This window comes from Pinus tabuliformis, chromosome 4_1 (genome assembly GCF_031772625.1).
Source record: "Pinus tabuliformis cultivar Carrire ecotype Pingquan chromosome 4_1, CPIR1, whole genome shotgun sequence".
In the NCBI taxonomy this organism is placed as follows: Eukaryota; Viridiplantae; Streptophyta; class Pinopsida; order Pinales; family Pinaceae; genus Pinus; species Pinus tabuliformis.
Window position 1 is genome coordinate 142944845 of NC_142303.1, and position 22287 is coordinate 142967131.

The following is a 22287-nucleotide window of genomic DNA, read 5'->3' on the forward strand; positions in this document are numbered from 1 at the left end:
TTTCCCAGTTGTGGTGGATTTTCCAAGGCAGTTAACAAGTAGTTGTAAACTAGTTTAGTGTACAGAGTTGCATGAGGCTAGGTGATCAACCCTAAGGAATTGTGTAAGAAAAAAGGGGCATATTTCCTCTCGAATTGCACAAGCAAATAGGGGCTCAAGCAGAGGAAAATTTTGACTAAGTATGGGTCAGAGCTTCTCAGTGAGCAGAGAGATAGCTTTTGCACTTGCAGGTTGTGCTCAATTGAACAAAGAAATTGTAATACATATCTATTCATTAGATTAATGCAATCAAGCATTGGGGTTTTTAGCAGATTGCTTTCCCCATGAAAAATACTATTTTCATGTGTGTGATTTCTTATTGCATGTTTGAAATTTTTGTTCTAAATTGTGAATTGAATTCCGCAAAGAAGTGGAGTAGGTTTGTCTCTCGTGATCTTGATTAAAACTTCATGAGAAGTTGCCAACATACACATAATTTCTACACTTTTTGGTCCAAAATATGTGCCCCTATTTACTCTCTTAAGAAGGTTATTGCAGAAAGATGAGGTATACCAATTAGTTTTCAATGTTCCCAATATGAAGGGATGATTCTTCATGAGTTCTTCCTACTCAAGGACTACAATATCATTAAATATTGAACCATCATCCTAAACACAAGGCTATGTGGGGGTGCTCCTGGGAGCAAGGAAAATTTTAAGGATGGAAATTTATCTTAAAGTTTAGAAACCTTGGAAAATCCCACTAGTCCATAATATGAAATCTATAAAATGTTTTGAGATATTTTTGTAAAAATATTCAAATTTATAATATGTTCATATAGTTTATATATAATTCTTTGGCAATTTTTAGGGTAAAATAATTTCATTCTATAAAGTCTGGACGAATCATTTTTATAAAAAAAATGGAAATTAACGAATCTTTTTTTTGGAAAAAGTATAGAAAATTAGCCCATGGGCGAATATTAGCCCCTAAAATTTTCCCTGCCTGGGAGTGCTTCTGGAGACAAAACAACAAATGGCACAACAATTTCATTCAAAGAAACATTTTCAAGGGATGGGTTTTGGTTATGTAGCACAGAACCAGGTGCCTATATTATTTACCAAATGAAACATGCCCCAGCTTTGGTGGTCAATAATGCAGAGGTTTCATCACTTTTTCCACCCTTCAAAAAAAATAAATGTGTTTTGGCCAAAACTTGATGCACTAACCCAATGGATTTTCACTTCACGGATTCCAAATTATGACATATACATGTTCCCCAAAGGATTCTTTATAGTCCAATTTGACACACAAAATGACTTATATTTTGTTCTATAGGAAGGGCCATGGTTTTGGGGAAATGTTGGGTTATTCATCACTCCATGGTTTTAAGAGTTTGATGCTACAATAATGGTAGTTACAACCATGCCGAGTTGGGTAAGGCTTCCAAACCTTCCCCTTCCTTTCTAGCACCATAAAGTCCTTAAAGACATTAGGAATGCATTGGGAAAATTCAAAAAAAGGACATGGAAAGAATAGAAAAAAGTCTCTTCACTTTTCCAGAATATGTGTGTAAGTAGATCTAAGCAAAGGACTTCCATATCACATAATCTTGAAGCACAATAATTTACAATGGTCGCAAGTTTTGGACTATGAGAATACGACATTCTGATGTTGTGAATGTTTTCAAACATGTCACTTGCAGAATAATTGCCCACGGGCTAAGAAAAACCCAAAAAAAAAAAAAGCAACTCAATCATCCTATAGGATGGTAGTTTACCAAGCCTCCCCTTTCAGAGGACAAAGAAGAAGAAACCAAAGAGAATATTCAAGCCCAGTTTGAAGAGGAGAATATGACTCAATTTGGTCAACAAATGGAAGAGGACTCTCTGACATAGATAGGATCAATAATCCAAATTCAACAGGGCTCTTCCCCTTGTAGGCATGCATATTACAAATGGGATCAGAGGCACTAAAAGAGCTCATGTTCTCGAGAGTTTTGACTCAAATAAAGAAGCCCCCTAAGTGGAAGTATATAGAGCATTGGCATTGGTTCCTATTGAACCAACTTCGGATGGTTGGCACAAAGTGCATAAAAAGAAGGGTAAAAAGTCTAGCTAAATGCGGAAAATGTCAATATTCATTGCCCGCATCCATTGTATATGTAATATGTATGTTTTTCTTTTCTTTTTATTTTAGCTCTATGCCACAAGGTGTTTATAGATGGAATGCTTCATAGCATATGCAAAATATAATTTTATTTTTTCTCAAAGATAAATAAAATTACACTTTTTTTCAATAAATAAACAAAAAATATAAACAAACAAAAACAACACAAAACATATTATATTTTAAAGATATATATTAATATAATTATATAGATAGGATAGATTTCACAATCTCACTAAATAAATGTTAATATATTTTTAATATTATTATAAAATATATTTAATTTTTTTTTATAAAATAATTTTTTTAAATAAATTTATTAAAAAATTTATATATATAAATAATAATCACCTCATAAATAACCACAATTATTACAATGACATCTCACCAATTACATTTGGAGTTGTCTTTAGTGTGACTTTTTGGACTTTTTGGTACCAGAATTCAATGGAAGAATTTGAGGTGAAACCTTCATTTGTGTTATTTACACTGGTTTTTTGACTATATATATGGATTCAACACCCTGAAAAACCTCTAAGGCACTTGGATTGTGCAGGGCTTACCCATCAAACTTGTGATTTCAATAAATTCATGCTGGATTTTATAGAAATTAGACTAGAAAAAGCCACCGAAAAGGCTTCCAAAAAATTTCACTAACGACAACTGGATTACATTTGAAAAAAGAAAATTATAAAATTTTTATTAAATGGATATGTGGAAACATTAACTCCTGATTTCAAAAATAAAAATTACTTTATAATTCAATTGGTTTTAGTGCCTCCCCTCCCAAGGAGCATCACCAAAATGATTCTCATTGGCGCATCGGTAGTTTATTAACCTTTGGCTTTGTGTCCATCAAAAATTTTATTTTCTAACATTATGTGAAGCCACAACTTTGGACCAACGAAAATCTAGGGCTAAGGTTTAAGATCTATCTAAACCCTCCACCAGTGGCTTGTGTTTCTGTACTTTTTGGTGAATATTTCATCATTTAAATATTCCTGAGAATGTCTAGAATCTGCAATTTTATTAATCATTGGATTGCAACGAAGTGTGGGCAATTCAGTTAGCCTTTAGATTACGCCATCATACTATTTACTACAACTTAGCAGAAGTACAATGCATACTGCAAGGATTTTTCCTTTCCTTCATTTTTGATTTGTTGTGTGAACTTCTCAATGTAAAAAATAGGGAAACCAAATAGGTTAAGAAGAGAATCATCATTGTAATACATTCTATAAATAAATAGGAAAGTTTTAATTGGTCTTTTGTAGGGTTGGTTATGCATGTGTATAAAATAATTTTTTATTTTGATAGATGTTAAGGCATAAGTAATGTTATTAAATTTTATATATTTTAATTCTCGATTTGTGCGTGTCATCCTTGCGCAGGGGCCATGCTAATCTTCTCTGTATTGTTCCAATTTTATCAGATGTCTCAATTAGTTAGAGATTATAAAATCAAATTCATAGGTGATAGAGTATGTATACCTCTATAAAATTTAAGAAGAGGAGGGTCTCTTGTCCCATAAACAAGGGGTCTCATAAACCAATAATTAGAATTTTTTTTTTGTATCCCAAAGGAACCCAACAACCTGCTTGACACGTAGCTACTAGTAAACCTCTAAGGGCATACAACCTGTCCTCCTCTCAGTAAACTGGGTCACAAGCAGGGGGATTTGAACCTTGGATCTCTCAATTTTCACAGATTTCACATTTCTTCGATCACCAATTAAGCTTATTTTTTGTTGTTGAAGTGTTTTATTCAATGAAATATAATATGTAGGAACTATAAACCTAAGGCTTCCCCTTCTTTCTAAGGCATAATAGTATCACCTTTTTTAATTATCTAGAATAGATGATATGGAAAAGGTTTAGATTTTCAATTGATCCAAGTAATTAGGATTGAGATTGATTCCATGTTTAGGATAGAATTATCTAAATAAGATAGAGAAATCAATGCATTGATCTATCACCTCAATGATTTATTGGACCATTAGGGCATCAATTTTGTCACAAAGTTTCAAATTGGCCCAATCATGTTTGGAAGAACATCATTGACCCAAAAGGGGAGAGAGAGAAAGAAAAAAATCTATGAAAACTATTTGGTTTTGGATATAATTTTTGACATATTAACTCTAGTTAACCTATGGTGAGTGTACAAAGTTGATGGCTTCAAAACTTGCAGTCAAAGTTTTAGAAAATCATTTATTCCTTCAAACCCAAAACATAATCACACTATATATCATCTTGCTTTGAGAGCTTTCAACCTAATAGCTCAACTAGCATGAAACTTAGGCAAGTGAATCACAATAGCATTCATATTCGTTTGGCATGTGTGTGTGTGTTTGTTTCTTTGCATTAAAAATTTTCACTTCTATCAAATGTGTGCATGTTCACTCTACATGGGAAAATTTATATTACTCCAAAATATGAACACTTTTTTAAATGCATAAGAACATAATTTTTCTACAAAACTGGTGCATGTTTTTATTATCTCAAAACATGCATGAGTACTAAGGACCCTAAAATTTAATTTTAAGGGCCATAAAGACTTAATGTCTCTGAAATCTTATGCCTTAATCCACCTTTGGAACCATGGGACCTATTATTCACCCATATGTATGGGTGACCCTAGGAGAAATTTTTTCTCCTATGTTGTAGTATGCCAACCAACAACCCTATCATGATCCACATATAGCTAACCTCATATGCCTCTAATCCATTATCTGTTCAATGCATTCATCTAGCTTGCTCATGTGATGAAGGTAGGTCATCTATTATGAGGTACATTGACCAATTTTGTATTCAAGTCCTTTCATTTAATATTATGGGCATTCTAGTGTGGAACGCGGGTTGAATTGGACGATAGAATATTATTGGTTGTACACTTGTTCTGTTGCTTCACCTTGGTGTTTATCACTTACCCCTAGTCTAGAGTGATCTTCCTCGAGGCCTTTCTTTCACCGTATATAAGTGGCACAAATAAGAGGTTGTGACGATGATAGTGTTCCATGATATCCATAATTAAAATTTGACATCATTCCCCTTCTCTGTGTCCTAACTTTTGATTGGTTGTTGTCAGTTGCTTATGTTGGTTCGATATTAATATTGTCTTGTGATATTTAAGGAGTTGTATATACTAAAGGTTGATGCAATTGTATGAATAGAAAGAGCAGGAGCCAATGTTAAAATTAAAACCAATGACAAGAGATGTAAAGCAAGTAAAGGTAGAATTATAGCCTGAGCACTACCCCCCTCTTATATAGCCAACCATCCTCAAGAACATCGATGCATATGATGCCTATCAAAGTAAATGGAACTCCCTATGAAGATCATGGCCCTAGTGAAGAAATTAACTTCCCATCACAAAAATGGGTTATTTCATTATTACATTATAATCAACAAGCTTGTTAAACAAGATATCTAAGGAAAAGAAAAAGGAAAGTATGGGCTTGAAAAATCAAAGGTGAGAAAGGTAACTTAGGCAATGCTAAGCCCTCCCTCTAAAAAGGAATTCATAACCAGTGATTTGATATAACCTCTTTGATAATCATATGGGATTCCTCTACACTAACATAATATTAATCCATTAATATTTCTCCATCCCAAACCTTGATCGATGAAACAATATTTGGAGGCTTTCAACCTCAAGGATCTTGTTTTATGCTCAAAAGTTTCCTTGGACTACTCAAGTGTTTGAGATAATAAATGATATATTAGTACCCACTCCATGTTCTCCAACTCTTGAGAAATGGAAATTACCACAGCACACATTTGGTACCATCCAAACCCAAGGCTTTCTCATTTCCCTTGGCCATGAGCTTTCCTAACCCTTGGTCCTTAATGAATTTAGTGGGTTTAATTTCTAGATTGTATCCCTGAATTTTAGTCACCCACTTTCCTCTAGTTTCCAAACAATCTTGCTGAGATGGATTTTACCGTATAATGGGGAACAAATGCTACAATCCTAGAGTATCCCACATAAGTATATAAATGCTTAAGTGATTTGACTAAGTCATAGGCTTTTTTTCTCCATAATTTCATAATTTAACTCTACACCCATGAGCATCTTGCACATGAATGCAATGGGTTGCTCATAACCTTGTTCATTCTTCTGAAGAAGGACCTCGACAATGGTGTTTTCTAATGGGAATGAAAAGTTTATAAACTATTTAGTATAATCATGCCTCACCAATACCAGTTCGTGGGTAGTGACATCCTTTATATGATGGAAGTAATTTCTACTAGCCTCATCCCACTTGAAGGTAACATCTTTCTTTAACAAATTGTCTAGGGGTTTGAAAATCTCAACAATGTTTGATACAAACCTCCTAATAAATTTGACCTTACTAAAGAATGATTAGAGCTCCTTTTTATGTATCCAAATCAAAACAGCATAGAAACATAAGAAAAGATAGATCAACGACTAGATAATAAGCCACTTCGAGGGGGCAACCTCCCTTTACATCACATAAATGAAAAATTCTTGGATGATTCAAATGACAAAAACTACTTGGTATATAAAGGAGTCTAAAGGGTCAAAATATAATTAGGGCCTACATAACAATAATAATGTAAGGGAATAACAATAACAATAGTGGTCTTCTATGGGGCACAACGATAACAATATGGGGGCTACACTAGTATTATACGGACCCCCTTCAAAAAAGTGTTTTCCTCAACGCTTGAGTAGTTTTGGATGCTTTTATATAAAATACTCATTCTCTTATGTGGAATCTTCAACATGTAAGTTCTTCCACTTAATGAGATACTCTAAAAGTGATCGATTTCGTAGCTGTCAGATTCTTGTTTCCGTGATTTCTTCAAGATCCAATATGATTTTTCCTTCCTTTTTAAGTTTTGGAAATATAGTTTGAACTAGAATCTTATCACCTATAACCTTCTTTAAGCATGAAACATGGAAAACTGGGTGTACTCACGAAGATGCAGACAACTCCGATTTGTATTCCATAGTACCAATATTTTGCAAAACCTTGTAAGGGCCATAGTACTTGGGTGATAACTTATTATCCTTGTTAGATTACTTGAGGGACATTTGTTTGTATGGTTGTAGCCATAACAATAACCAATTTCCCACATCAAAACTTCTTTCACTGTGATGTTGATTTGTCTGTTGTTTCATTTGATTTTGCACCAAGGTCAGGTTATCCTTTAAGAGTTGGATAAATTTTGTTCGATCCTCAATGTGATCTTCCACTACTTGAACCTTAGTATTGTCTCTTAAAGACGATGTGATGGAAGATGGATGATATCCATAAAGCGCCAGAAATGGGGTCATTTTTATTGTGGTATGGAAGGAAGTATTATACCACCATTATGCTAGAGGTAACCACTTAACCCATTGTGTGTATTTATTAGATACAAAGTAACGAATATATCCTTCCAAATATTTATTCATTATCTCGGTTTTCCCATCAGATTAAGGGTGATAAGATGACCTATGAGATAATTGAGTACCAAGACACAAAAATAATTATGTCCAAAAAATTCTAGTGAAAATGGGATCTCTTTCACCTACAATAATCTTTGGGTTTCCATGTATATTTTGAATTATTTCCACAAATGCAATAGCAACTATACTAGCTTTGAAAAGATGAGATAGTGCACAAAAGTGTGCATATTTGGTAAGTATATCAACTACCACCATTATGACACTCCTTCCTTCAGAATTGGGTAAACTTGTGATAAAAGCCATTGAGACCTCCTCCCAATGCTAACTTGGAATGGGTAATGGTTGTAAAAGATCTAGGATCTTAATTGTCTCAATTTTTTTTATTGGAAAAACAAAAATTCTACCACAAACTTCTAAATATTAGATTTAAGGCCATCCAAAAAATATTCCTTCTTGACCATGTTGTAAGTTTATAACAATCCCGATTGCCCTCCTATGGGAGGGGTGTGCAATTCCAAAATAACCTTTTGTTTGAGTTGGGAGTTCTTACAAAGATATAAGTGATATTTGTACCACAGAGAATCATTTTTCCAGATAAATGTATCAAATGCACTAGGATCTTGGTGCAACTTTTGAATGAGTGTCCACACCTCTTCGTCATTCTTCCATTCATCCCTTGCTTCAGTTATCCAATCAAGTTGGATAATATAAATGGCATAGGGCAATGCCTCCACATCCTCGTCCCTTCTTAAGAGTGCATCTGCAACAACATTTTTCTTCCCTTTTTGTAGATGATTTCAAAGTCATAACCCAAAATATTTGTGACCCATTTCTGTTGCTCTTTTAAATATAATATTTGTTCCAAGAAGTGTTTAAGACTATCATGATCTGTTTTTATCTTGAATTGTCTTCTTAGTAGGTAAGGGCGTCATTACTTCAGGGCATGTAGTATTGCCAACATTTACTTCTCATAAATAGGTTTGTGTAAACACATTTCCTTGATTGGACAATTTTCAAAAGCAACGGGTCTTCCTTTTTTCATTAAAACAACACCAATGCCACTTCCCAAGGCATCACATCCCATAATTAAGGTTTTTGTGAAGTTTAGTGTAGCCAAGACCGGAGCTTGACATATTTCCTCTTTAACATGGTCAATGTCCTTAGTTTCTTTTGGAGTCCAAAAAAATGCAAGGATTTCTTCAGTAATGTTGTTAGATGTGTTGCTATTTTCCCATAATTTTTAGCAAACTTGCAATAATACCATGTCAACCTGAGCACTACTCAAAGATGGCTTAAGGTTGTGGGGATTTTCTATTCCTTGCTGGATTTAATTTTGTTAGGGTCTACCTTAACACCCTCATGAGATACAATATGAACCAAACATTCCACTTTTCGTACCCCAAAGAAACATTTGGAGGGTTTTGAATACAATTGTTTCTCCTCCAATAGTTTAAGCACCCTGTCAACATGTTAAACATGATCTTTCCAATGCTTGTTTTAGATTAGCATATCATCAAAAAAATGCTAACACAATTTTTCTAAGGAAGGTTTTGAAAGTGGAATTCATCAAACCTTTGAATGTGGAAGATACATTAGTAAGGCCAAAAGAAATGACCAAAAATTCATAATGACCTTCATGAGTTCTAAATGTTGTTTTCAGAGTGTCTTTTGTCTTCATTTTAATTTGATGAGATCTTGAATGAAGATCCAACTTGGTGAAGTAAATTGTTCCTTGTAGTTCATTAGAAATTCATCAATGACGAGAATGGGAAATTTATCTTTAATAGTGAGCTTATTGAGCTCTCTATAATTATGACACTTAAACCTTGATCCATCCTTCTTGTGCACCAATACTACTAGAGAAGAGAAATAACTTTGGCTAGGTTGAATTATACTTGCCTCTAACATTTCTGCAACCATATGTTCAATTTCACTTGTTTGGGCATTGGGATATCTATAAGGTCTAATGTTTGGAGGAACACTCCATGGAATCAAGTGAATAGCATGAACATTATCATGAATAGGTGGGAGACCTTTGGGAGTCTCAAATACCTTGGAATGATTGTCAAGAACTCTTTGGAGAACTGGAGAAATGGATGAATTATATGTTTGAACATCTAGTGAGCATAATTGTGCAATTAACCCATGTTGTTCCATCTTCAAAATATTTTTCATGCCATTAGAGTTGAGTATATTCTCGGGTTTCCCTATGATACCCTTTAATTCAATTTCGTTTCCTTCCAAAAAAAAAATCAAGAAATGTTCTTGAAAATTAAAAACTATCATCCCCAAAGATTGTAACCATTGGACTACTAGTACAACATCAACACCACCCATTAGAATGGTAAGCATTGGACTATTCAATATCTATTCCCCCATTGTTATATTAATATTATGGCACTTCCCTAAGAAATTTACAGTTCCTTCATTTGTAACCATCACTTGACACTTTGGTATTAGATATAGGAATCAATTCAAATACCTGGCTATCTTACAATGAATAAAATTATGGATACTACCTAACTCAATCAACACTATTATTTTCTACTTTTTGATATATCCATCTATCTTGAGAGTTTGTGGAGTGGTTATCCCTACCAATGCATTAAAAGATATGGTCGGATTCATTTCTTATTTTTCAACCCTTGGGGTTGGTTCCTAGTGTATATATTTTCTTTTGATGTTTCTTGTTCATTTTCTTCCTCCTCTTCACAATCTATGTAAAATAATTTCTTCTCAGCACACTTATGACCTTTAATGTATTTTTTATCACAATTGTAACAAAGCCCTTTTTCTATTTTTTCCTCCTGTTTTTTAGGTGTCAACCTTATAGGTTGTGGAAGGCTAGGAGTGGCAATACTTCCATCTTTATAGTTGTGAGTGGTATACTTCCTTATTTCCATAATTTTGCTTTCAACTTTTCTTGCCACCCTGAATGCATTCTCTAATGATTCAGGTTCCTAAAGGAAAACCTCATGTTGGATGTTATCCTGTAAAGTCCCTATGAAAACATCAATCTAATGTTCCTCTAGAATATCATTTACCTTGATATTCAATCTTTCGAAGTCCTCAAGGTGTTGTGCAACTAAACCCTTCTATTTGAGATTTATCAATTGGCTAAAGAAGGTACTACTCTTTATATCCTCATAATGTGCCATCAATCCATCCTTAAAAATTATCCAAGTGACAAGTGATTTACAAGAACAAACCAATCGATATGAAAAAAGTGATTGGGCTATAAATATAAAACCTTTGGTGTGTTTTTCACATCATGTAGATCAAAGAATTGCTCCATCTATAGTATCCATGATATGATACCCTCGCCATCAAACTTACTCATATGAATATTTGGAATATGATTGATATTCAACCCAAAGTTTTAGTCTCTAAAATGATTATTTACATTCCTTTTTTTTTATCATGAGTTTCGTGGGATACCTTGTCACCATTAGGAAGCCTTTCTTGTAGCAACTTTGCCAAAACATCCTTCAAACCTTCCATGTCTCCTTTGAAACCATCCATGTCCCTTTTTATGTCTATTTTTATGCTTGTTTTTATGTCTTCTTTTAAGCACTTCATTATCACTTCCAGTTCATATTTGGTTTCTCTTTGCGAGAGAAATATTTGTTGAACATTATCCCATAATTTTGATATATCATGTTGCATTTCTTTGCCTTCATGCGTCATAGTAGAGTTTTCCAAGGGCTTAATGGATGTAGAATTTTTTTGTTTGGGAGTAATTTTGGAATTAATTAATGATATAAATATGCTTCACTATGCCTTTTGAATCACTTCAAACTAATTTTTGAAACAAAAGTTATGCAAATTAAAAATACACACCTTTTTAAAGCTTGGTTTGAGCTTGTTAATATGGATATCCTTGAAAATATTGTATCTCTGTGATTTCAACTTCCCAAGATCTGAAATTACATCATGAGGTAGCTCTTTGTGTCTTCTTTCCAACCCCACAATTAGACTAATATTGGATTCTTCAAGTTAAAGTTTTTCAAATCTCCTAGGATAACCTGATTATGGACTGGTTCAGTAGAGCGAACTGTATGAACTGCCACATGTCATTGTTTTAACCTTCATCCCTAAAACTTGTACCCAAAAAATATAGTTTGTTCACTTTCAGTCACTTTTTACAGAATTCAAATCTAATGCTCAAGGAGAAATTATGACATTTTCTAGGGACACCTTTTTGAGACTAAATTAGAGAGTATACAGAAACCCTAACTTTCTTAGACCATATCTATGAAAATATAGCGAACCAAGGTATAAAATTGTAACCAACTATTCATCAATATTTTGGCTTCATGTGGTAATAATTTCATAGTCTAAAGGTTCACAAAAGAGGAATTATAGAAAAAATTCCATGATGACCCATTTGAAGCAACAAAACCCAAGAATCAAGAGCTTTGATACCAAATGTTATGTATCTAGATAAAAATAGCACCAAAACATAAGAAAAGATAGATCAATGACTAGATAATAAGCCACTTTAGTGGGTAACCTCCATTTACATCACATAAATGAACAATTCTTGGACGATTCAAATGATAAGACATCCATGGCATATGTAGGAGTCTAAAGGATCAAAATATAATTAGGGCTTGCATAACAATAATAATGTAAGGGAACAAAAATAACAATAGTGGGCTTCTATGGGGCACAATAATAACAATATGGGGGATACACTCGTATTATAGGGACCTAATATACCTTTACACTCCTTGGTTGAAAAACTTGTTGGATTTCAACACTATGTGTCAGAGAAGTTTTCCTTCAGTCATATCCAACACTATCTTCTTGGGATTTAAGGAAATCACATACTTGCAACATCACCCAAAGACTAGTTGAAAATTATTAATATGATCAAGCCTTTTCCTTGAGAATATAGTGAGGTCATCTTAATAAATATTGATAATTTTCCTAATGATTTCATGGAATGTATAATCCATTTCCCTTTGGAAAGTGGCACCTTCATTTTGTAGCCCAAAGGGAATTCTAATGTATTCAAAAATACCTGAAGGAATTGTGAATGTCATTTTCTCTTTGTATAATTCTTTGACCCTGAAATCCCATCAAGGAATGACATCATGTCATACCCTATAATTTGTTATAACAACATTTCCATGTTGGGAAACAAGTAGTCGTCTTTGATAGGGGCCACTCTAAGATCCACACACAAGTGGATTTTAAGCAAAGTGGTATGTCTAGATAGAGAAATGATTCCCACATTCAATCTTTTCTTAAGTTGTTGTTTAATAAGAGGGGTTATCTTTGGATTAATATTCCAAAGTTTTTTGCTAAAAGTCTTGGCACCCTCAGCTAAATTGATTGTGTGTTGTATAGCATTATCCTGACAAGATTTCAGGTTGTTGTATGACCAAGCAAAGACGTCCTTAAATTCCATCACTAAAATTTGAATCTTACTCTCTTTGGGAGTGATGTGACTACCAACCTTATTCATTTTCAGATTAGCCTCAATCCCTACATTGATCTCTTCATATTATTTTGGGATGATTGATCCAATTGATCCTTTGAAAGCATAATCTCAGCTAAAACATGCTTCTAAAGGAATTAAACCTGGGGGAATATTATTAAAGGGTAAAGGTTCTACATGATGTTCCTCCCTCCAATTATGCTCATTTCCCTTGAGAAATATGACAATTTTATCATCATCATTAAAAACTTGTCAGTTATAAACATTGTCTAGAATAGAAGGTTTATAAAGCACCTTGATTCTACTACCCTTCTCTAACTCTAGGAAAGGTTGTATAATTAATGCAAACATGGCTAGTGAATCACCAATAATTTTCAGACCTTGGCACCACTTCTATGCCAAACACATCAAAAGAATATATGATCCCCACGACTTCATGTATATAATTTCTATGTCTTTCATTCTTATAGCCACAGGTGATGAAAATAATGGAAAATGAAGAAAATAGAGGCCTCATTCATAAAAAGGATTATAAGGATCAATTGGTAACCTTTTGTCAGTTTAGCTTTGGAGCTCTTTCATTATTCTCTCTCTTTCTCATACTCTTGCATACTTAGAGTTTTCTTGGAGCAAGAAAGGAAAAGAAGGCAAGAGGAAGCAAAGATCAAGCGGTGAAAGGTAGGATCAAGCAACTACCACATGCTTCATTGCAGGTGTCGACTTGAATGTGTATTTTCCTTGCTAGATTTGGCATGCATGGTATTGCATGTGGTTCATTTCTATCATGGCATGGGTTTTTCCAGGTGTGACAGGTTTTCAGCCTAGCCTTGTCATTTCCGAATAACCATGGTGTGATGGGGTTCTCGTGTTTGGTTGAGCTGGATTGCCGAATGGATTCGAAGTTGAGTGAGGTGGATCTACGAAATGATAGAACACATGGCCTAGTAACCCCTGAACCAGACTATGGGTTGCGGTAAAGCCAAATTTTGTGTTGCCTCATATGGCCTAGGAATCCTTACCGATGAATGGCAGGATGTACAGTGAGCCTAGAGGTGGTTTTCTCTCCGTTGGGCCTTGTAATCCCAGGTTTGGGATATGCGGTAAAGCCTGGAGAGTGGGTCTCGGTTTAGGGGCTCGTGATCTTAGTTTGGATTGCGATAAAGCCTGAGAGACTAGGAGACAGGAAAATTCCTCACGATGTAGGTGGAGAAATCCAGTGGAATCCATGCTTGTTTGGCCTAGTGATCTGGTGGAGATCATTGTAAACCCTGTTATTATGTGTTTATTATGTTTGCTTAGTGATCTGGGATGGATTACGGTAAAGCCTGGTTTCTATTTATGAGGGTGAGGTGGTTTAGCCTCAGTATGCCCTGGTTGATTTCTTTTGGTTTGAGTCCCACATTCATGCTTGGAATATGGCACGGGGATGAATGGATGAAGAGAGATTTGGCTTAGCCATTCTATGGTCAAGTGGAACGAGTGGAACGTGGTAGTCCCATCTCTGGTTGGTTCATTGCATTGATTAATGAGAGATTCATTCCCTTGATTTCTATGTGAAAATGTATTGATGTATATATGGATTTTCATGGCTGATATGTTTATGGTATTTTTGTTCATATTATGTTGGTTATATGTACATTTTGTGACAATAGTTATGTATGACTCTCAACCTTTTTTTACTTGTATTTGAATGGATATGGTATCTATGACCTAAAACAATGTAAACTTTGAAACGGGAACTATAAACTCAAAATGGGAACTTTGGCCAAAAAAAACCCCATAAAAACATCAAAAACAGTGTTAAAAACGAAAAGTGTTGATGCTGGAATAACACTTTTTTTTTCTAGGGTAAATTTTCAACATGTTTTAAAAATGGCGGTGAAAACCATTTTTTTGTGCAAAAATTGTCCAAAAAACACCCTCAAAACGAAAAGTGTTGACGCTGGAATAACATTTTTTTTTCAAAGGTAAAATTTCAACATTTCGAAATAATGGCATAAAAGATATTATCATGACCCCGAAAAACATTAAAATTTCAAAAGAATAATGAAGACATAAAATAAAATTAAAAATTAAAAAATGAAAACAATGAAAAAACACAAAAAAAGTTAATAAAATAACAAAACATAAATTAAAATATATACTAAAAACAAAATATTAAAAAAATCAAATATTAAAAATAATAATAATTAACGAAAAAAAAAATCAATCATAAAATTATTTAAAAAAAAAAAACAAAATTAACTTATAAAAGATAAGAATTAAAAAACTTAAAAATTATAAACAAATAAATAGTAACTAACTCTATATATATATATATATATAGCTTGTAAACGATAAAAAAAAAAAAAACAAACAAACAAACAAATAAACAAAAACAAAAATATGGAAAAGAAAAATAAATAAATAAAATAAACTATAAAATTAAGTAGGTAAAAATAAAAAAATTAAAAAAACATTAACAAAAAAAAAGCAAAATGAAAATTAAAAACACACTGGATTTAAAAAAAAAAAAAAATAGAAAATTAACCAAAAAAAGGACCCAAAAAAAAATTAAAAACTACTAAAATTAAGATTAATTAAAAAGAAGAAGAAGAAGAAGAAAAGAAAAGAAAGAAAGAAAGAAGAAGAAGTAAAAACTAGGCGACGGGGCTGCATGCAGACCTCTCCACCTAGGTCTGCGCCACCACGAGCGCCTAGGTGGCGAAGAGGCGATGGGGATTCGAATCGCCTCTCTGCCGCTTGGGCGCCTGTGGTGGTGCAACGCTGGGCGGAGGGGTCTTCATGCAAACCCCTCCACCCAGGGCCGCGCCACCACAGGCAGCCGGGCGACAGCAGGGGTAAATTTTTTTATTTTATTTTTTTTAAATAAAAATAAATTGTTAAAAAAAAAAGTTTAAAATTTTTTATATTTTTTTATATTTTTATTTTTATTTTTTATTTTTTTTTAAATAAAAAATCTTGGGCTTAATAAAAAAAAAATTAAAAAAAAAAAAAAACAAAAACAAAAATACATATTTATTTTTATTTTTATTTTGAAAAAAAAAAATATATATATATATATATATATTTTTTTTTAAAATTCTCATATTTTTTTGGGTTTGTTTGTTTTTTTTTTTTTTTTTTGAGTTTTTTTTTGTTTTTTAAGTTTTTTTTTACCTTTGTCCCACAAACAAGGGAGTCTCATACACCAATTTGGTGTCTGGCTTCGTTGTGACCTTAAAAATGGGTATTATTATTATTATTATTATAATATTAATTTTACTAGTTTTTTAATTCGTGTTTTTTGTTAATTTTCTATTTTTTTTAATCTAGTTTGTTTTTAAATTTTTTATTTTTTTCCTAGTTTTTGTTAATGTATTTTTTTTTTTTAACATACTTAATTTAATATTTTTTTTTAAATTTTGTTTTTTTTTCCCAATTTCTTTTATTCTTTTATGTTTATGAGATAAAAAAATTTAACACTTTTTTTTGTCTTTTTTTTATTTATATTTTTATATTTGTTTTCTTAAGTAATCAACATTTAAAAAATAAAAATAAAACAACTTGAAAGTTCATTAAGTAATCATAATTTCAAAAAGAATTGGACATAATAAATTTTAAAATGTGAAAAATAAGTCCTCTAAAAAAAGGGTATGTTGCATCAACACGTTTCAAAATCAACATGAAAATCACTAACATTTAAAAACAAATATTTATATTTGATACATAAGAAAATTTAAAGTGTCAAAAAAATGCCTAGAAAAAAAGAAGTGTATTTTACATCACCACTTTTCAAAATCGGGTCACTTTTTTACTACCCCTACGAAACGGGTAATCGTATCGATTATTTAGAGTGCCAAAAACTATGCACTTAAAAATATGTGTGTTCGGCATCGCCCCTTTTCAAAATCAGGTCACTATTTTACTATCTCTACGAAATGGGTAATAGTATCAGTGCCCATTACAAAGTTTACGTTGTTCTAATAAGTGATAAGGCAGGAAATGGCATGAGGGAAAAATGGTTCATAGCGATTCTCAGATAAGTAGGTTACACTTAATTATGTTGTTTACACATGTAGGTTACATGTCGATGATATGTGTGACAAAATGTCTGTCATGGCTAGTAGGTGTCTGGTTAAGGTCTTGTTGAGTTTATTGATTTTGCTTCATTTTTTCCATGTACTTTACTTGATTCTGAGCTTTCATTCCATTATGGGCAGTGGCTTGGGCTTGCAAAAGTGGTTTAAATCCCGAGGTCATTGGCACAGAACTGGAAACTTTAGTCCACAGTCGTTGGCAGGCAGGCCTATGAGAGGGACTTTGGGTTTATGGTCGCCCCCTTACCCATAACATGAGAGCGACTATGGCCTCAAAGGTCCAAAAAAGCAGTGGGACCCAAGGACAAGCTGTCTAAGTGGTTCACTTGTCTCCTGAGGGTTTAGTTGATGATGTTGGATGACTATGTGTGATGTTTCGTCGATTCCACTTCTTTAAGGTCACCTAGGAGGTCGAATCTGATCATAGTAGCCTCTCATCTCATGTTTACCCCGGTTGGCATGGTTACTTGGGTGGATGTAGGAGGAGGGTGTTACATCATCTTTTTCGACTATGGAACTCTAGCCACCATGACCACGTAAGATCCCATACTTTCCTATATGATTTTGACTTGATTGTCAAGGTTTCTAGGATCTTCTACATGGTTTATTCTATAGGATTCCATATATAACCTAATAGACTGACCCCTAGGGGTATGTAGCGTGATTTTAGATAAATCCATTTGAGTAGTGCCACCTATATTCTCCATCAAATTTCATGATAATAGAATTCCCCAAGCCAAAGGCACATCCAACACCACAAAGTCCATATTTAAGAATACATCAAGATGCGTTGCAAGGTGGGCTTGAAAATCCTTAGTCAACTTGATGGATGGGATCCAATGGGAGTCAAATTCCATGAGATTCAAAGGCACATATATTCTTGTAAGGTCATGAAGTTCTAATTCCCAACCTTTTAGCCACCTATAAGCTCATGGTATTTGTCGCAGCCCCTGAATCCATCATGCATTTATGAAGGATCTAATCAATTATGATTAATGATAGTAGGAATGGCTCGTTTAATGGATTGTTGCTACATTTATCAACTATGGTAGATGTGTGAAACACAGGGGGATCCTCACTCTGATATGTACAAGCATGGTTACTCTGAATTACTTCCTGAATTCTTAGCTCTTCAAATCCTAAGGGCTTCCCCATTTGACTTCTAAAGGTATGGATCTTGACAACCTCAGTTGAAGGAATAGGAAATTTAGCATTATTTTCTCATCTAGAGAGATATACATCTATTTTTGTGGACTTTGAAGACTTAGGAGGGTCCATTACCTTTTTAGAAGAAGAGGATGCTTGACCAAAAGATTGACTAGGAGTTTGAGCTAGGTTTGGTTTTAGATAGGATGTTTCTTTAGATTTGCATTGATAAGTATTCCCTTTAAAACAATCAACATGTATTTATTTAAGCCAATCATCTGAAGGGATCCCACCAAAAAACCTAGTAGCTTTATCCACTTGGAGCTCACTCCTTGTGGGCTCAATTTCATTAAACAATACACTAATACCATTGAAAGAATATAGAGTGCATGTGTTTTAGAAATTGGACCCTTCAGGCTTGCTTGCATTGTATGCCTCTGCAAAGCATGCCAGGTGAACTGAAAGTAGAAGGTATCACACACTTTACAGAAAATATGATTAAAATACTCAATGGTGTTGTTAGAATCCAAAGTATTAGGAGGTTTATGATCGTGGTATGGAGGTTTAAGGACATTTTTAGGAGGGAAACTATTTCTTGGTTTGAAGTAAAGTTGACCACACTCCATTTGGACTACTTTATTTTTAACAACTTGATGGATTTGTATAATTTCCCTCACGGAAAACTGAAATTATTTAATTTGGTGAGTTAATTGTGACATGGAGTCATTTAAGTTGGATGTTGAAGGCTTGTTCTTATTTTTAGATGCCTTGGTTTGATGTTTGGCTCTAAGTTCTAAACGTGTTGTCATGTTTGCCTTATTTTATAGAGTCCAACTATCATCTATGTTCTTCTCATCAACTTTAGTTTCATTAGTAGTATTTCATTTAGGGAAATTTGAGTTAAAAGCAACAGTTCCTTAATTTATGAACGCTTTTTTTGGAGGCTTATAATCTTGAGGTATGTCTTGAACTACCCTATCAAACTTAAAATTTAATTCATCAATATTCTCATTTTCTATTCTTTTAATCTCATGTAATGCTTTCAACAAACATCTCAGATCCATTGTTTCGGTCCATTTTTCAAAAACTTGATCTTAATTTGTTGAAATCCACTAATATTATAATTTATTAGGTAAACTAGTAATCTATCTAGGAACACCACCATTCAATGCAAGAAGAAAACCATGCATAGGTACATCTTTATGTTGTACTTCTAATCCTTCCATCATTCTAGTGAAAGATTCCTAAAAATCATGTGTGGAAACCAAATGATCCCCCTTAAAATTTGGTAACTTATTAATATTATTGGGGAAGTCATGGGGTTGACCCACTATTTGGGTTAAATATAATGTTTTATGCAAATCATTGAACCAAGGTAAATCCATTTTATTATTTTGAGATGTGTTCTATAGAGATGTACTTAGAACTAAAGATTCTTAACTTTCAAATAATTCTCCATGTGTAAGCAAAATGAGATGCAATTAAATTTTGTTCCCTACTCTTAGCTTTATGATTTCTTATTTCATAAAATAATCAAGTTTGGGAAAGAAAATCAACTCCTTGGGGTTAATGACCTTATTATCTACCTTTTTATTTGCTCGGGCTCCGTTGAAACACCCTCAGTTGGAGTCACGATATGAGATCTTATAGGTTAGTCCTTTAGAATAATCTCATAAAAATACACAAAAAGTAAATAAATTTTTACAAGAGTGGATCAATGTCATATGAAACCAAATTGAAATATCACATGAAATATCACAAAACTTGACAATAATATAAAACTGAATAATTACATTATTGCATTAATGATATGTTAAACACTTGTATCTAATTTGAGTAATAATCCAAAGCTACATCATATAAATTAGTATGGTAAGTTAAGGTGACTAAAATTGGAATCTAACTACTTAATTTTGTATTGGAATTTATAATCATGAAATACATATACTTTTGGCAATTATGCCCAATTAATTGGAAGTTGTATGTATGAAACCATAGGCTATTTAAAATTCAATTAGCCTAAACTCATCTTAATTCTAAATTTCTAAATTGTTCAAATAATCAAATTCTTTATACAAATGTTTAATAAAAAAATACAACACCATAGGTAATAATATATTTACCTAAGGGCTTAGTTACCTTTAATTTTCTTATAAAAAAAGTATTGAACCAATATTGATTATTTCACCATTAGGATAAATTATGATTAGTTTTTTTATTAGACTTTACCTAATATATCTTAATTCTAGGAATAATAATGTTTTAATACTTTGTTTGAAATTATAAATTATTGAGTAGATATAGATTTTTTAATAAACATATATTATTTTATATAACTTATTGTTTTAATGAACCTTTATATTTAATAAGAAATATGATATATTTTAAAGAACTAAATTATAAAATAATAGTGATTTATTATCATTCCTTGTATTTAAATAATATTAATTAAATACAGATTATTTATTATATAATGACCATTATAATTTAAATAATAATATTTTGGATTCTCTTAATATTTGAGATATTAATATATCTATTTTAAATTAACATATGAATTCCTTTATTTACCTATTTTAGCTATTTATAGAAATATTAATTAACTAATTTTGTGTTGACCAGGATCATTAGGTCAAAATTAGCCGTTAGCATTATAGCTGTTGGAGTCTCTGCACACTCTATTTAATCAAGCATAAGCCGGATTGGTTCTTCAACTTGTCCTGACGATGAACCACACTGGTTGGTTCGAAACACGTCGACAAAAGATTGGTTATGTGATTTTGCCGAAGATATCTAAACAATGTTATGGATCACAGAAGTCTAAATTCCTTAAAAAAATACAATTTCAAGAAATTTGGCCCCTCTCAAAACTTTATAAATCCAAATTTAAAATAAAAAGTTATTAGTTAATGTAACTATATCATTTTTATTTACTTGCACATTGCCACTCATTATTACTTATTCTATTGATAATTAATGTATCTATATCTTTATATGTTTGTATTTTTATTTACTTGCACATTGTTGCTCATTATTACTTATTCTATTAATAGTTAATATATCTATATCTTTATATAGTTTTCATTACCAACTTTATTGATAATTGATGTATTTATATTTTTTTTTATGGTTGTCATTACTTATTCTATTGATAATTAATGTATATGTATTAATTATCAATATCTTTAATGTTTGTATTTTTATTTACTTGCATATAGTTCCTTATTAAATTTATTTATTATATTAATAATTAATGTACCTATATCTTTATATAATTGTCATTTTCACGTGATAATACAAATACATGGGACTATTTCAATTTTAACTATGTTCAATTCAACGTATATACATATTTCACTTAATAAAGAAATTTCAACAATTTTGTTTAAATTTTTAAAATATAAATACAAATAATACTCAATAAAAAATTATTTTAATTTATTTTTTGTTTTTAAATTTAATTATAAATTTTGATTAATTACCCAATAATTATCTTTAAAACATTAATTATTTTACTTAATAAAACTATAATTTAAAATACCTATTTAAAAGTTGCAACAATTTTTTTAAGTCATCAAAATTTTAAAATTCTTTTGGAATACAATTATCTAAATACTTTTCATAAAACTTTAACTAAGACAAACAATGTGACTAATTAAACTCTATATCTTTAAAATAAGTTAATAAATCTACGTAATTATAATTTAAAATATAGTCTATTTTAATTAATAAAATTATAATTTAAACTACCTAAAATATAGGTTATTTTAATTAATAAAATTATAATTTTGACCACCTATTTAAAAGTTCCAACAATTTTTTAATTAATCAAAATTTTAAAATTCTTTTGAAATAAAATATTTTTCATAAAACTCCAAGGAAAATGACAATGTTACTAATTAAACTCTATATCTTTAAAGTAAGTTGATAGATTTAAGTAATTATAATTTAAAATATAGCCTATTTTAATTAACAAAATTATAATTTAAACTACCTATTTAAAAGTTCCAACAATTTTTTAATTAATGAAAGCTTTAAATATCCCTTGAAATA

The 22287-nt window shown here is 32.0% G+C and overlaps 1 non-coding gene across 1 annotated transcript; it reads right to left on the bottom strand.

Annotated features, from left to right (window-relative positions):
- Nucleotides 1-3493: 3493 nt before the first annotated feature.
- Nucleotides 3494-3601, bottom strand: LOC149174610 (U6 spliceosomal RNA). Its single transcript, XR_016258958.1, has one exon. It is a non-coding gene; the product is annotated as a U6 spliceosomal RNA (small nuclear RNA).
- Nucleotides 3602-22287: the final 18686 nt, after the last annotated feature.